The following is a 17,690-nucleotide window of genomic DNA, read 5'->3' on the forward strand; positions in this document are numbered from 1 at the left end:
AAAGGAATTTATTTTCTTAACCACTCCTGCCTCTGGTCGTTCTGGGTTTTCTGCATCATGGATCCAACCCTCCTGCTCGTAGCGTGACACCATGATGGTGAACAATCTTTGTTTTCAGCTCATGTGAGAGTTGTTGTGAGACCCCCATGTTGCTGCTCTTCAGAGAATATTCGTAGAGGAGGGTAACCTACACCTGGCTCCTTAAATACTCTTTCTTGCCCCACTGTATGTTTGTTAAACAGCTATTGATGGGTGTGATTATAAAAAGGGATATGGACACTTCTTAGCCAAGGTTAGTGTTGTTTTCTAGAGGTTATCCAATATGTATAAATACCAACCCTAAAACATTTGGGACCTGATGTCCAAAGTACTTTTTTCCATCTAACAAAAAATATCTTTTCAGTAGTTGTCAGTATATGGTTGGATGTCATTTAAATAAAACACACAAACATCTATTGTATTATTGCCTATGTTGTCAGCTCATGACAAAAATGAGTTAAGGTCTTATAAAAGTTGATTGATAGATGGTGTAAATCTGGTTCACCTGACAGCACTGCACAGTGGCATGGTTGGTGCAACAAGGAGGTCCTGGTGTGTGTGTGTGTGTGTGTGTGTGTGTGTGTGTGTGTGTGTGTGTGTGTGTGTGTGTGTGTGTGTGTGTGTGTGTGTGTGTGTGTGTGTGTGTGTGTGTGTGTGTGTGTGTGTGTGTGTGTGTGTACTTGGCTGGTTGTCTGTGTGCTCTTTTGATAAACTGGTGACCTTTCCAGGAAGCACCAATGATGTATAGGTACCGACTACCAGCAGCCCTAGAAAGGAACGTGGATGGTTCCGAGGTTAGGTCATCATATGAAACACTGAAAGCCTCTTTCATTGTCAAAGGCCAGTTTCTCTTTAAGCTCACCAACTGAGTCGGCCATGTTTGAAAAACAATTTGCTTTATAGAACCAAAGAAGGTGCAGAGTAGTACTAACTATTGTTGGTGTGTAGCACAATGCACAAACTGTGTGTGACATCTCCCAGTCTAGATCTTAGGAGGTGGTTGCACTGACCAGCTGTCATTGATCTGCAAAGCCAGTTTACTAATATAAACTGATATTAGAGCACTGGGTTGACCTCAGCCAGTCTTTTCTATGAAAGTTTTGTTTTTCTTATTTTCTGCCAAGCTGTGTCGTAAAAGAGGAGTTTCATTTCAGATCTGGAGAACCTGATCATCAGTCTGGGTTGTTCTTTATTCTCTCATAGCCAAATTATAGAGAAATTGTAGCTTTTGATGCTTATGTTGTTTTGTTAATTAGAATAATTATTGCCTTTCTGTGCCACATGATCATTATGGGCCCACCTGCTTCCTGCCCAAGCAGCCTCTCAAACTCTGAGCTCTGTATTCATTCTCCAGTTCTCGCTGTTAGAAAATTTTCTGACTGTCATTCTGAGAACTCTTTATTCGGCTCTCCTGGAGCAACAGGACAACCTGTTCTAATGACAAAAGGTGAAACAGCCGTGTCTCAGGGATCATCAGAGATGAGCTGGTGGACACGAATCCTTCAGTGGTTCCCAATCTCGGGGTCCATGACCCCTCAAGGGGTCCCTAAAAGATTGCAGAGGGTCTGTAAAAATTACATTTATTAAAATCCCGATAATACAATCATAACTCTTTATGTCTGTATAAAGGTTGTAAGTATTCACTTTTAATTGTGTGCATGTGAGTCGGAGTTGGGGGGCTCTGGCTTGTCTTGGGCACAGGAAAGGGGGTCCTTGTAAGAAAAGGTTAGGAACCACTCATCTAGAACAATGTCTTGGGTTTGTGTTTTGTTCCTTCACCCTCTTTCAGCTACAAACCCTGACCTGTGAGGTTTGATACCACATGGGTTTAACGGATAAAAAGATTGTAATATCTGTGGTTATTACTGATGTGAAGAATACTGCTGTAGGTCCCAGTTCATCCCATTCTCCAATATGGTCAAGTTCTGATTCAAATCCAGTTTAATCCAGTTAGGGTTTATTTTTTCTTCTCACCTTATTTTGTATCCTCCCTCCCTCACCTCCATCCTCTGTCTTCTCCATCCATCCTTCCTCACATCCATCCTCCCTCACCTACGTCCTCTGTCTTCTCCATCCATCCTTCCTCACCTCCATCATCTGTCTTCTCCAGCTATCCTTCCTCACCTCCATCCTCCCTCACCTCCATCCTCTGTCTTCTCCATCCATCCTTCCTCACATCCATCCTCCCTCACCTACGTCCTGTATCTTCTTTATCCTTCCTCGCCTCCACCCCGTCTTCTCCATCCTCCCTCACCTCCATCCTCTGTCTTCTCCATCCATCCTTCCTCACCTCCATCATCTGTCTTCTCCAGCTATCCTTCCTCACCTCCATCCTCCCTCACCTCCATCCTCTGTCTTCTCCATCCATCCTTCCTCACATCCATCCTCCCTCACCTACGTCCTCTATCTTCTTTATCCTTCCTCGCCTCCACCCCCTGTCTTCTCCATCCTCCCTCACCTCCATCCTCTGTCTTCTCCATCCTCCCTCACCTCCATCCTCTGTCTTCTCCATCCGTCCTTCCTCACCTCCATCATCTGTCTTCTCCAGCTATCCTTCCTCACCTCCATCCTTCCTCACCTCCATCCTCTGTCTTCACCATCCATCCTCCCTCACCTCCATCCTCTGTCTTCTCCATCTATCCTTCCTCACCTCCATCATCTGTCTTCTCCAGCTATCCTCCCTCACCTCCATCCTCTGTCTTCTCCATCCGTCCTTCCTCACCTCCATCATCTGTCTTCTCCAGCTATCCTTCCTCACCTCCATCCTTCCTCACCTCCATCATCTGTCTTCACCATCCATCCTCCCTCACCTCCATCCTCTGTCTTCTCCATCTATCCTTCCTCACCTCCATCATCTGTCTTCACCATCCATCCTTCCTCACCTCCATCATCTGTCTTCACCATCCATCCTTCCTCACCTCCATCCTCTGTCTTCTCCATCTATCCTTCCTCACCTCCATCATCTGTCTTCACCATCCATCCTTCCTCACCTCCATCCTCTGTCTTCACCATCCATCCTCCCTCACCTCCATCCTCTGTCTTCTCCATCTATCCTTCCTCACCTCCATCATCTGTCTTCACCATCCATCCTTCCTCACCTCCATCCTCTGTCTTCACCATCCATCCTCCCTCACCTCCATCCTCTGTCTTCTCCATCTATCCTTCCTCACCTCCATCCTCTTCTTTATTCTACCTCGCCTCCATCCTCTGTCTTCTCCATCCTTCCTTATCTCTATCCTCCCCCACCTCCATCCCTCCTTCACCTCCATCCTCTGCACCTTTGTCCTAATTTTTCCACCCCAGCAGGAGTTGACCCGGTGATTGTTGTGTCTCTCCTACTTAGCCCACTTTCCCAGGCTTCCTCAGAAATCCTCTTCCTCTCACCAAAGGGGGGTTAAGTCCATTTCTTCCAGTCGTCCCCTCAAACTCTGTTTTCCTTTATCTCTGCTTCTCAGCGAGCGTTGGGCCTCGTAGGGTTGGGGATCCAAGCCCTCCTCTGTGATCCGAAGCAGCAGGGAGCCTCTCAGATTAGGAGCCTGGCTCTCCCTGGTTCCCATCGCATCCCTTCCTCAGCATCTCCGCCACACACATTCATCCCTTTAGCTGGAGCAGCATCTGCTTTAATTGTACCCAACTGAGCTGTGGTGAAGCCGCACTTCCATGAATCAGATAATAACACAGCCACATGTCCCTTTAATGCAGACTATAGAGCTGATGGATAAAACATGAATTAGCATTTTTAATAAGCCCCTCTGCCCTGGAAATGCTACAATAACAGCCTTGTGATCATATGTTTGTATATAATCATAATTAACATGTTAATGGGATGATAAGTCATGAATGTGTGTGTTAAAGTTTGGTGTGTGTGAGCGTGAGACCCTGCAGAGAGAGAAGCTCGGGACTGATGTATCATTCATGATGAGGAGACAGAAAACGAAGCAGTGATTATTTAAGAGCAGGTGGAAATTAAACTCATTCACACAGAGGATCGCCTCACTGTTACCTCACACACTCAATACTGACCATTATTCTCACGGATTTGTTTTTCTCATTTAAACTCTGGTGTTTATATGATAAAGATGTTTATGAGCTGTGTTATTGTCTTAAACAAACTGAATGTGTGATGTAGATCTAGCCATGCTACAAATGTGTGCGAACTTATATTTGCATAAGTGCAGCTGTTTTACAACAGCACAGACTTGCTTTAAAGTGAGCACAAATGCACCCAACTCCAACTAAAAAGACCAGAAGGCATTGTAATCAGACTGACGCCTTTTGATGTGAAGGAGCAGCCGCTCTGGGAGGATGTGCCCTTTGACGATGGGGTCCTCATCTTATCTCTGATGCTGAGGAGTATCTCATACATTTAGACGCAATCCAAATCTAATGATCACTGATGAGGGTTGGAATGTAGACAATTAGCGCTCTGCCCACACGCATAATGGACTGTACGCAAGGCACCTGGTGGTCATTAAACACCGCCCGTCGTGGAGCAGATCTGCCAACACTCTCCATACACCCCCACCCCATTTTAACGGGATGGACCACAAAGTAACATTTCTCTCAGGGCACACATGTGGCCAGCGTGGGGACGGATATGTATCTGGTTTTGAGGGAACTGGACTCACAAATGATATAGCAAATGATAAAGGTTCATTCATCGCAGGGAAACAGCACCGTGCTGGCAAATCAGTGTATTACTGCAACTGTGTGTCCTATAAAAGTGCTATGCCAGCATAGCAATTTGCGAATTCTGCGTCATTCATTCCACCTCGCTTAGTAGAAATATTGTGGTAATTGTCTTCCATAAACAGCGATTGTGCCTTGGCGCGACAGAGGGAGGTGTCATGATGATGCGGGGAGTTACTACCGAGCTCCGGCCAGCAACTATATTGAAAATGAAAGTAAAGTCGGACAATAAGTTTCACTTTTTGTAAACAGAATCAGCTGGGATTGTCATGGTCTGTGTCTGCGTCTGTGTCTTCCCTCATGTGTCTCCTGATGTTTCTTCATCCCTCTCTAGATTCCCTTCTGTGTCTCATTGCGCCCTCATGTGTCTTTTGTCTGCGTCTCAGTTGTGTCTTATGTTGTTACCCCTTTTAATCATTCCTCCCAGGTCAGCTCCAGCCTCTTGTCCCCAGCTCAGTGTGTGTGTGTGTGTGTGTGTGTGTGTGTGTGTGTGTGTGTGTGTGTGTGTGTGTGTGTGTGTGTGTGTGTGTGTGTGTGTGTGTGTGTGTGTGTGTGTGTGTCCTTCCCAGTTAGGTCTGGTGTCCTCTCCTGCTCCTCCTCCCTGATTAGTTATCACTTTCACCAGGTTCTCTCCCCTCACACCTGAAACTCATCATCCTCCCATTATGCCCCAGTGTATTTAAGCCCTGTCTTGTCTCAGTGGCTTGTCGGTCCATTGTTGTTTGTATGCCAGCGTGTTCTGATGCTCTGTGTGAGCTTTGTGCCTCATCCCAGTTTTGTGCTCTAGGTGAGCTTTTGTTTCTTCTGGACTTTTGGATTTTTGGCTCGCTGCCATTTGGATTTATTTTTGTTCTCCATACAATAAAAGTATTTTTACTTTACATATCAACTCCTGCCTCGTGTCATCCTGGGTATCTGCATTTTTGGGTCCAAACCATCCTCATAACGTGACAGAGATGGCAAACTGGAGCAATGCAGCGCTCCAGGGGCTTCTCCAGAGACTGCAGGACAGACACTTTTAGGAGCGGCTTCGAACGCAATAAAAATCAAGTGTATGTCCAAGATAAACAGAAGTCTGCAGCGACCTTGAGACCACTCCTATACTCTCTTTACACTGCCTTAATAAAATCTTTTGTAAAAAGGACGTGATTGCGCCACATTACCACCACGGTCTGACCATTTATAAACGACCTAAGGCTCCCTGATGCCCCGACAGCGTTGCGGCATGTTGCCGATATTGTTTTGCAAAAACGGCTTATATGACTAGACTAGACATGATTTGGACATACTTGGTTGGGCTTGGCTTGGCTCGGATTGACTTGGGTTGAAGGTGGATTTGGTTGGTCCAAAATTCATGAATTAGGCAACAAGCTAACTGAGCTCCTCCACTTCAGGCAGAGACTCACTCCCAAATGCCGAGCTCCACCGTTTTTCTGATTGGAAAAAAAACAACCTCCTTTTGGAGGAGCTCGGTTTTGTTTGGTAGCTTTTTGGTTTGCTTATGATTCAGGTGAAAGCTGTGATGTGTGCTTGCAGAGGTTCTCTGGGTGGCTCTTTGGGAGGACGACATGTGTGTGTTGATTTGGGTGGCTGGTTTGTGTAATGTTGGGGACTCTGCAGACACATATTTATAAGCCAACTTTGGCTTCCGGAGAGTCCATTTTACAGACCTGTGTATACAACAAAGTTGTAAATGTATAACCCAATAAGTTTTGTGAATAAATTAATTCACACTCAAACCAGTTTGCGCAAAAGGTCTAGGCTTCAAGCCGCCCCCAAAAAAATAATCTGCAATGAGCAGAAATGAGACCTAGAGTTTTCCAAACTGGTCAACTCATGACTGCACCTTGAGATCCTGTCCTCAGATCACATACAGGATCGGAGACCAGAGGCTGGACTGGGTAGACCTAATAAATGACCCCCTTCTGCAGTAGAATCTCCCACAAAATATCCTAATGGGCAAAGCTGTGAGCCTCTGTGGGATTTCTATATGACAGTTTAGCTTCAGTATTTATTTCATAGTTATTGCAGTAAGTAAAAAGGCTGATGTTCCCTTGAATCACGGGGCAGTTAGAGAAGCAATCCTGTGTATTTTATTTTTCAAAAGTTATAATGTTTGTAATGATAATTATTTTATTCTGGGGTTGAACGAACTAAACGGGAATAATGACTTCAGCTGGAAATGAAGCTTTTTTATGATCCACAGTCGTGTGTGAAATCAGCACTTTGTCTAATGAACGCCACAACACAACAAACTCGTGTGAGCTCAGCGGTCCTTCGTACACGAGCCTTTCTGCTCTTGCTCCATTATGAATAATAAGGAGAATGGGACACAATTTACAAGTTATTAAGCAGAGTCATCATTGCCTGACATTTTGCTGGCTGTAATCCGTTTCCATGTATTTAATTTATCTACTGCTCACATTTCAGATGTCTTTTTTCTATCTATTCTTTAGCTGAACAAAACAACTAAAGCTGAATGAACATACGTAATTAAAGCTGGTTCTCCTCTGGGAAGGTAATCTAGGTGCCAGACATCTCAAACATCTCTACCAACGTTCCAGATGGATGGAGTTCATCCTAAAGCAATTGTTTGCTCATGATGTGGAGGAAAAAACCATTAGATTGGGTGACAGGAAACCTGTTCACCGTGGATAAAATGAATCTGAATACGTATTAAAGGAACGTCTGGATGAGACCAAATGTAATCAGTAAGAGAGAATAAAGGCTGGAAGATGAGGTGGAAAGTGGTTTGTTGATAAGAGGGTGGAAGGGGAAAAGCAGAGGTGTACTAAAAGGTAAAAACCTTAAAAGTCAGCTCATTTCAGAGATTATTCTAGTGAGAAGGACTTCAGGGACATGATGACCATTTTCCTAAGAGGCTTTTCACATGAGGATTAGGAATTTTATGCAGGGTTTTGGCAATGTCTTCGTGTTAGGTTGGGTTCACCATTGACAGTGATGCATCCGCAGAGGTTTTTGGGTGTTCACACGACTTCTTTGAAGATAACTTAGTCGTTTGTTGGGATGGTTCTAGAAGGAGTCTTGTGTTTCCATGGCATGGAGCCACTTCTCCGTCTGCGTCGGTGCAGAGACACGCAACGCCATTATTCATCATTGCAAGGGCTCCAACAGGCTTGCAAGGATGAACGGAGTAGAGGTCAAATTTCTAAATATCTGTTGAAAGCGACCGAGATCGCAAGCCTGTGATTGGTCAGGAAGTCGCTTCCTTTCTTTGTCAACAGCACCGCCATTCCCCCTCAAAAAAAATTTAATGAAAGCCAAACATATCTAGAGACAAACACGGAGCTGATTGGTCCCTCTGGAAAAGTTTGACGAAACAAGCATTTCCACCTGTGACTGAAGGAGAACAACGATTACAGGAAGCGTGAGTTTAGAGGTGGTGGCTGCATGAAGAGGCGGAGAACAAAAGTGTCCGTGTTTAAAAAACTCTGAAATACATGAACACAATAAAAACACATTAGCAATGGCTCGGTTGTTTAGAATTTGAAGTAGGACTGGTCTCACACCTAGGCAATGACCAACGTAGACCATCACGGCATGCAGGCCAATCAGATGTGGGCCTGGTTTGGAAGTAATGACACAGCACACCAGGATTCACATATGTAGATGACCCCATGTGTTCTACCGTCTGTCTGGACAGTGCAAGTGTTCACATATGCAGGACTGAGCTAAAATAATGTTGGAAAGTGGGAGCTTCATGCTGATATGTGTCTCAATGTGGTTCAACAGAGTCATGCCTGAATGAAGTCCAGGTTTTGGTACAATTGTGGTTGAATCTTCATGGGCCTTGCTAATGTGTAGGCAAGGTAAGGCTGCAGGATAGCTTCTAGAGTAGAAGGAAAATGGCTGAAAAACACTTTTTGTTGGTTATTAAACAAAGTGTCAGCGCGTGGTGGTGAGTGAAGCAGATGCAAGGATCCACATGCGGGTGAGGGAAGCAGGCAGGCAGACAAACCAGCACGAGTAAAAGTATTTAATGATCACACGCTGGACAATGAAACAATGATCCACAAAGAGACACAGAACTGAAGGGGTTTAAATCAGGCCCCCACAATGCAGCTCTGAAATTGAGTCAAACCCGGAGTTGAAAAAAATTGCAGTTCCACCCTCATCCACTGGGGGCTGGTGTCAGAAGCGAGCAAATCATCATTGACTCCCATGTTAAAAATACCAATTTCACAGCAGAAATAAACATGTTTACAGCCTGGTACCAAAACATGTTTTTGGTTTAAATGATCTAGTTTACACTCATGACAACTCTGAGGGGGTGAATTTTTTTCTCACTCTTCTGTTTAAGTGTATTAAAAGCCTAAAATTCTGTATAATTAATGAGCATCAGTCCCACCTGACCACAGAGCTGGCTCCGGGGAAAGGCCTCAGTAGAGCCTCGGTCTGGCTTGGAAACTGTTCCGGGATTTTGAGTCTCTGTGTTTGTGTATTCTTTTTTGGATATTTTTTGTGCAATTGTTGGACAAAATGACTTGCTGCGGCATTAATTGCACTAATAGAGCGTCCAAGGAGTCTCCACTTCATTTTTTCGGTAAGTCAAATTATATTTATGTAGTTTAGGTCACTGCCGAGCTGAGCTTAGATTTTAACATGTACTGTTTAACCATGAAATTTAAATGTCATAGGGTAAACCCCAGTGCATTTAACATAATGCTGCACTTTAGAAAATGGGTTGAAATATAACATGTTGGTGGAGCTGGGCTCCGACTATCGGCTTGTGGAGCTCTCGGGAGACCGATGTTATCCATCCTTATCCCCTCCCCGCAGCTTGGCGCATCTCTGTCTGATCGCGGCTTCTGTTTGCTGCACGCGGGCTGACGGCTGGTTCTTATGGCAAGCCAGAACCGCCAAAATATGCCACTTCTCCCCGCAGCTCGGCGCATCTCTGTCTGATCGCGGCTTCTGTGAGCTGCGCAGGCTGACGGCTTGTGGAGCTCTGGGATGGAAACCTTTCCACCCGGTTCTCCCCAGCGGCAGCTTTGCGCATCTCAGATCGCAGCGGCGCTTGTCTGCTGTGCAGCTGCCGGCTTGTGGAGCTCTCTGAGGCCTCTGTGTTCCACCCGGTTTTACCCAGCAGTCAGCCTGGCGTATCTGTGACTCAGAAGCTCTGGTGTTGTGCACAGTTAACTCCGGTTGTAGCTAGGTTGCTACCTCCGTTAGCTTAGCTCCCACATCCGCATTAGCTTTGGGTTAGCTTCAGGTTAGCTTGTAGCTAGTTCGACTGGGTGTCGTCAGTCGATCCCGGCCTTACAGCCCCACCCTCAGCTCCACCTCTCTTCTCTTTTATGGAATTGTCTTGGCTTGACAGAACCTGTGGCACAGTCAAAATGGTGGTGGTGGCCACCTCCCATTTTAGCAGAAAAGCTTGTTATTTTGGTCTATGGAAACCCATTGTCCATATATTTATGTCGATGGTTTAAATACAAGAGGGCTGGGAGCTTGGGTGACTGGAAAACGAGAAGCAGGTGGGAGCAATTAACAGAGACGCAGGCTGAACCAAATGGGGAGACAGGACAGGGTGTGACTGGACTGGCCGGCCCGGGGGAAGAGCCTCTTGGGTCACCGCCAGGACCAGAGCGAGCCGAACTGGAGGCGACGGAAACTGGGAGAGCAGGGAGGACAGACCGTCCAGCTGGAGCTCCTGGAGACTGAGGGTCTGATGGAGTTGGGCTAGCTTAGCTCGGAGACCGGCGAGCTCTGCTGGGTGGACCGCAGACTCGCTCCTCTGGCCCTGAGACGAGGGAGCTGCATACTGGACTGAAACCTTCTCCTGGTGATTCGGGGAGGATAGGGCATCCAGGTGGGACTCCTGGAGGCTGACGAGCTGACGGATCCGGCCAAGCTCCGCCTGGAGACCGGCGAGCTCTGTCAGCTGGGCTGAAGACGTAGTTCCTCCGCCTGCAGATGACGGAGGTGCCTCAATCTTATTTTCTGGATTTTTGAACATTTTCTAAGAAAGTCCTACAAGATTTTGTCTCTCATATAGCAGTCACAGAGTCCTGAACGGCTTCTGGAGTTCTTTGCTGTTTAGTTTTATGTGACTCAGGAAATCAGAGAAATGTATAAAACACTCACATATTGATGTGATTCGGATTTGAAAATCTTAGCTCTCTTGCAGTTTTGTTTCTCTGACAGTCAGCCGTGCTTGATGCTGCTGCCTTTAGCTGAAAGAAAACACACTTTTGTTTTCCACGTCTAGTGGCTTGAACTTGTATTGCAGCATTAAAATATGAACTATTTCATGTTGAAAGCCATTCTCATTAAAGTTGCCCTCAGGGAGGTTTGGAATGTTCTTCATTTAAAAGAAGGTATAATTGTTTTTATTTGTACAAAGAATAAACGGTTTAGCAGTTTTATAATGTAAATTCTTCAGACCAAATCTAAACTCAAACATTTAAGTTAGTCCATTCTCAGTATGATAATCAAATTCTGTTCCACTAAGAGGTAACGGTGGTGACGAAGCTGAGGAACCAGCTGTTGTAATCTGGCTGATCGAGCCCTTAAAGTCTTTGACAAGTGGAAAGAAGGTCATAAAACCTTTATGTAGCAGTAGAGGAGTTTGAGAAGAATGTACTGGCTGTTTAGGCTGGATTCATCAAGCTGTAATCACCTTCAGGGAAGTGCATAAAACGTTTACTAGGAAGAACAAAGAAGGTAAACAGACTAAACAACAGAGGTACAAGTATTAAAGTAGCTTTCCGGAGTTTTCTACTTTCAGAAATGTTGTATGGTTTTTCAGAAATCCGTAAAGGTGAGTATCTTATCATGTACTGTGATATAATGTAAGCAATACGCCTTTTTTTTTTTTGCTAAGCACGCCCCCTGCCCCGCAGAGCTCCATGCAATAGGAAACTGAGTGCCGACCAGAACTAACCAATAGCATTAGACTACTGCTTAGATGCTTCATATTTAAGGAATACCTCGGCTGATGCAGAGTTGATGGAAGTTTTCACGTACAAGAAAGTCTTTAAAATATAAATATATGAGACCACAGCATGACATGAGAATAAAACGTATAAAACAACATGTTTAAGCTCTGTCTGTCCACTACAGAAGCACATTTATAAACAGGAAACGTGAAGTCGCCATCTTAAAAAGACTGAGCGACAGACTTTTTGTGTGATATGCTTGTCAGCCACTAGATGGTGCCATCAGATAAGAGAAATACTCCAGAAAGAGACTTTAAATGGTAAATGGCCTGTATTTGATATAGCACCTTCTAGAGTCATGGAACCCCTCAAGGCGCTTTACAACACAATCAGTTATTCACCCATTCACACACACATTCACAACCTGGTGGTGATGAGCTACGATGTAGCCAGGGCGGCCCTGGGGTGCACTGACAGAGGCGAGGCTGCCGAGCACTGGCAGCCACCCATCCCTCCGACCACCACCAGCAGGCAACGTGGGTTAAGTGTCTTGCCCGAGGACACAACGACAGCGACAAACTGAGCGGGGCTCGAACCCGCAACCTTCCGATTACGGGGCGAGCACTTAACTCCTGTGCCACCGTCGCTCCTTTAACACTTTAATAAAACCTGTGAGCTTTACACCAGCTAAGTTTTGCAATGCTAACTATTTACATTTGGTGGCCCATGAGGTTCAACATACAAAAGCTACAAAATAAGCTACAAAACCTACAACAGAAGTAATAATGAAGTGGAAGTTTAAAGAAATGCAAAGATAGCAGCATAAAGCCAAAGTTATGATCAGCTGGAACTTATGCTTAATCAAAAATTATGCTGACGCCTTAATCACGCCAAAATGTTGAGTAAGCAATCGTGTTCAGGACCAGGTAGTTGGACTCGCAACACCACAGTAAAGCCCCACGGTCCTGAACACGTTCTCTGTCGTTAATCTACTACTTTTGCTTAATTAAGGTTTAAGCATAAGTGGCATTTTAGCAAACGTTTTGAGTTGCGACTAGTAGAAAAAGGGCAAAAATGGCCATCGTGTTCAAGCCAATCACAAGTCAAACCCGGCAGGTAGGATATTAGCTAAGGCACCACCATTAAAGGTTGGTTTATGCTTGACGCATCCGCGAGGTTCGCATGGCTCCGCGCGGAAAAGTTGCGTCATTTTAACAACCACGCCCCTCCACCGCGCCTCCGCATGGCCCAAAATTTCCGCAACGCTCACCTAGGAAATTTTCTAACCATGCGGACGGTCGGACGCGGAAAAACATGGCGGACCGGCGAGAACTAGTATGGCAGAGGTTCGTAAATACAGACATTTGTAAGATTCAGCTCTCAAAGATCGCTGTGATCAACATGTTGTTAATAATTCTTGGAGAGAAATAGCTCGCACTGTCGGAAAAGACGAGGACACTGTTAAAAAATGCTGAAATGCCATGTTGTAAACAGTAATTTCTACTTCTACTATGGTTTAGTGTTGGATGCATGCCGTAGAGCTCCATGCTGCCCCCTACAGTTTGGGAGAATATTGGCTCACCGCAGAGACAAGCCGCATGAACCATAAATGCTGCGGGTTGTGAAGCGTGTTCCAGCCGCGAACCGCATCACCAAGCAGAAAGTAAATGCGTCAAGCATAAACCAAGCTTAAGACAGTCAGTGCATGTACATGCGCATCAGAAAACTGAACTATTGCCCTAAATAGGCCGACGTAATCTTGAAAAATGCATGTAAATGCGTTAGTCTGGCTGAAGGTGAATGGTTCTAATAGTGCTAAAGCACCAAGATAATGTGGTAGAAGGTTGACTTCATCTGCATGTAAATGGCTCAGTAAAGCTGTAACCAGTAACTTTCAGAAGTGAAGAGCGGCAGAAGCTGTCTTCTGATATTATCATCGCCACAAAGCTACATATGTAAGACCATCAAACAGTAATGCGTACCAAATAAGCTGTGCTGCAGCGTTGTTGTTGTCCATTCCTTCTACCGTTGCGCATATCCTGTTTTAACTCTATCTGCTTCACTCCACCAGCATTTGTTTGCTAACTGTGTTGCCATAAGCTAACCAGAAGAATGTTGGCACAAAAGGCATGTCGCCACCTACTGTATTGGAGTGGAACGAACTTCATTTGAGTGTATTTCTAGCATACATGTAAGCTAGGATAAAGGCTCCTAGTTCTTTCTTTTAGCTCAACCTGGATCAATGTGTATGTAAATCCACTGACTGATATGTCTTGGCTAGCTATATGGATCAGTGACCATAGATATGTATTTCTTAATACACACTGCCATCATTTAACTGCTAACACGCCACTGGTGACACCAGCGCCCAGGGTATAGAGATTTCCAGTGAGTTTCTGCTTTGCTCTCTTTTACCCCAAACAACAGAACAAGACTCTAAAGAAGCTCCTATTTATATTCCTCAGTGCTAATTCGTGCTGTCCACCGAGGCGCTGGACAGTGAGGCTTAACTCCCAATCACAAGTCCTCCTGCTTCCAGGCAAACCTCACTCCTGCTGTTAATTAACTCCTCTGATGGCTCTGAGGCTGGGGAGGGTGTGGGGGGCATGCATATGCGGGGGTGTTGTTCACCTTTTTAGCCGACATTTGCCTCGTTAGAATATTAAAAGCTTCATCATATTGAACCTGCAGGCACAAACATCCGTCTCTCTTCTCGTACTCTGCCTTGAATTTAGCTCCTGGCAACATCCTGTCCATCACGCACGGCACCCAGAAAATACAAGCATTGTTAGAAGAACAAGCATTCAGAAGGGGACTCATTAAAGGTGTGAAAACACACTCATGAAGCCTGAAGATTGGGAGAGGTAAGGTGAAAGAGACGGATGACCTGAGTCACTCCGATGATGTTAATATTTGAGTAACACGACTGTTAGAATGTCCGAGTTAATGATGAAAAAGCACAAATAAAGAAATACGACAATTTCTCTCAATCGTCCAAATTCCGTTGGGCAAATTTTTAAATAAAACATCCTGAATATCTGCTCAAAGTTGCTTGAAGCACACAAACAATAAATCAACAAGTTCAGAGGCTAATGTAAGTTTAATTGTTTACCAGGTTGAAATATGAATTAATGATCTTGGTTTTCAGGCATTTGTTTTTGGTACTAAACTCAAAACTTATTGTTTTGGATGATAAACTGAAATTCTGAACACATTCAAAGTTTAAAAGTTTAAGATTTACCATCAGATCAGTGGGTGTAGCGATCCACATATAACAGCTTCTGACTGAACTTAGAATTCAATAACAGAAAACACATAATTGTTAAATAACAGTTTTTACAGGGTTAGGGTCAGGAAAGTATAGGTTAGTGTTAGCCTTGATCCCTTGGATTTTGCAGCAGTTTTAACTTGTGTTTACTGCCGTCATGCTAGGTCTCAGAACTTATGGCTAGGAAAGGGTCGGAATGAATCAGAAGGCTAGACCCTCCAGTTTCACAGCTACTCACTTCCTGGTTAATGCAGGCAGGGTCTTCAGAAGGATGCAATGCCTGAATTTGACACAGCCAGTGTTGACTTTTATGCTTTTACGTCTTCGCTCTGCATCTTAGATTCCAGTGGAAATTAATTGTTGGACATTTTTGTTTAGAACACCAATACCAAGTTGCCCACAAAATCTGTAAAATTTTCACTGTTGGTGTAGTTGGTTAAGTTAGCTGTTGTCGTAAGTTCCTGCGATTTTTTCACTCGTAGTATTCAGCTCCATCGCAAACTGTACGACCAACTCGCAGGGCAAAGCTCACGAGTCACGTGCTCACAGTGTACAACAGCTTTCGGATGCAACCTCACTGCTCACACTGTACCTGTGGTAGCAACATGTCGGACCTAAAAATGTGCTAAAAATAACATTTTTACGTAACACGTGAGACCTTTGAGTCTGAAAACCCAGAAGAGAGCCGACTGTTGTGTTGTTATTAATGTCTGTTGTTCTTCGGGCTTGCCGTAGAAGGACATGAAGGGATTTATAAGGGTTGGAGGAGAAAGACAAAAGCCAGAAAGAAAGTTAAACAAGGTTTTGGGATCCGTTTTATTTGACATATACACGGCAAACACCCTTTTTTGACTATCTTCGTCATTGTGTGCCCAGAAATGTGTGAGAATAGAAGACAGTGTCATGTGCTGACAGAGAAATAACTGTGGAGCTCTGCTGACGCATGCGCTGTGTGAGCGGTTCTGGTACTTTAGGTTACAGCGCTGCTTCAATAGTGCGGTTCCCTCACAAGGGACGAGCAAAATATCAAACGTGTTTGATATTTGTGTGAGCGCATGTTTGCTGATCAGGAGCAGGTCATGAGGCGTTAATCACTACTCGTAACCCCCTGTATACTACACAACACAAAACTCGCCCCAACCTAAAAAATTCTCACACGAGAGGAAAATCAGCTCAAAACGGTCCAATAATTACACAGTGCGCACCCAGCTTTAGAGTAAAAAGGTTCTACGTCAACATCAGTGCTTAGTTGTCAGTAGGGATGTAGGAAAATATTGATATGGCAATGTGTCGTGATATTATTTCCCGTGATATTTTTTCTTGTGATATTATATAGATAATCAAAAGTTGTGTATGGAACTTTTGGAAGAATTTACATGCAAACATTTGCGTATTTTTTTTCTTTTGGTGCAATTCAAACGCTGACCACTAGTCAACAGCAGTGTGCAATATTCAATTCAATTATATTAAAAAATACTTTATTAATCCCAGAGGGAACATGATTAAATCCCAGAGGGAAATTTAGCCATTGAACTGTAAATTCCTCTTTTATGGTTCAGATACCTTATGTTAAACATGTTACATATCAGTTTGGACTGTTTATTGAATTTTCCTACAATAAATTCAGTCTAAAAAAATCGCTAATATCATCTGGCTGGATGTATCGCATTATATCGTGATCTACTGAATCATCTCCCCTGTATCGTGATACGTATCGTATCGCCAGAATTTCACTAATACACATCCGTAGACATCAGGGTCACGCTATCATTTCCTGCATGTCAGAAATGTTTGTAAGCAGTCTAATTCATGATGCTGCAACGCAGTTTAGAAGATTTTATGGTAAATGGCCTGTATTTGTATAGTGCCTTCTAGGGTTCTACAGCCCCCCAAGGTGCTTCACAACACAACAGTCATTCACCCATTCACACACACAAATTCACAACCTTTATCACAATGTTCAACAGTGTCACAGATTGTTCAGCTCTAACTTCTACGCATTGTATCCTTCCTTCAAAGCAAAACCAGGTGCGGAAAACAAATAAAAGATCAGAGAACCTAAAATCACACGATGTCTTTCGCAAATTCTGAATCCTTTTTCTTTGGCAGAAAAGTTTTATTTATTAAATGTATGAAAATCTTTTATAAGACTGTTGTAAATATGTTTTCCAGCCTTGCTTCTTTATTTCCACACCTGGCTCAAGTTAGGCTGTTTTTTTATTTACAAATGATCTTTTGTGCCATAATGACATAAAGAACGTGGCTGTTTACGGTCCTAAATGACTTTTCAGATTGTTTTTGTTGGTGAGAGGAACTGACTGCTGAGGGGGCTGTTGCTTTCTGGAAGGCAGAACTGATTTTAAAAAAGAAACATTAGTGAAAAGAAAACATTAAGTTCAAGTGAATAACAGAACAACTCCCCATCAATCCTCAAAGGGAAATTATATTGTTGTTGCACTAACGAGTTTTCTAAAGGCCTTTTGGGAAACTTGGACCTTTCAAATTTAAATATGAGACAATGGAAACAGAAGGGACTTTAATGCTGTTTTGCAGTCAAAGTAAAAACAAAGCTGCTGGAATTTTAATAACTTCTGGTCTGTTCTTTAGTCTCCCATCTTTAAAGACATCTGATATTTGATCATTGTGTTTTCATTTAACACTCTTTTGAATGCTAAACTTACTGTGACACACCTGTAGCTCTACCTCTTTATTAGGATTGGTACATTCCTCAAACACCTGCTGTATAGAATCTTATAAATTGTCTTCTGATTGAGGGTTTAAGTAAAAATAAC

The sequence above is a fragment of the Nothobranchius furzeri genome, chromosome 2 (genome assembly GCF_043380555.1).
Source record: "Nothobranchius furzeri strain GRZ-AD chromosome 2, NfurGRZ-RIMD1, whole genome shotgun sequence".
NCBI lineage: Eukaryota > Metazoa > Chordata > Actinopteri > Cyprinodontiformes > Nothobranchiidae > Nothobranchius > Nothobranchius furzeri.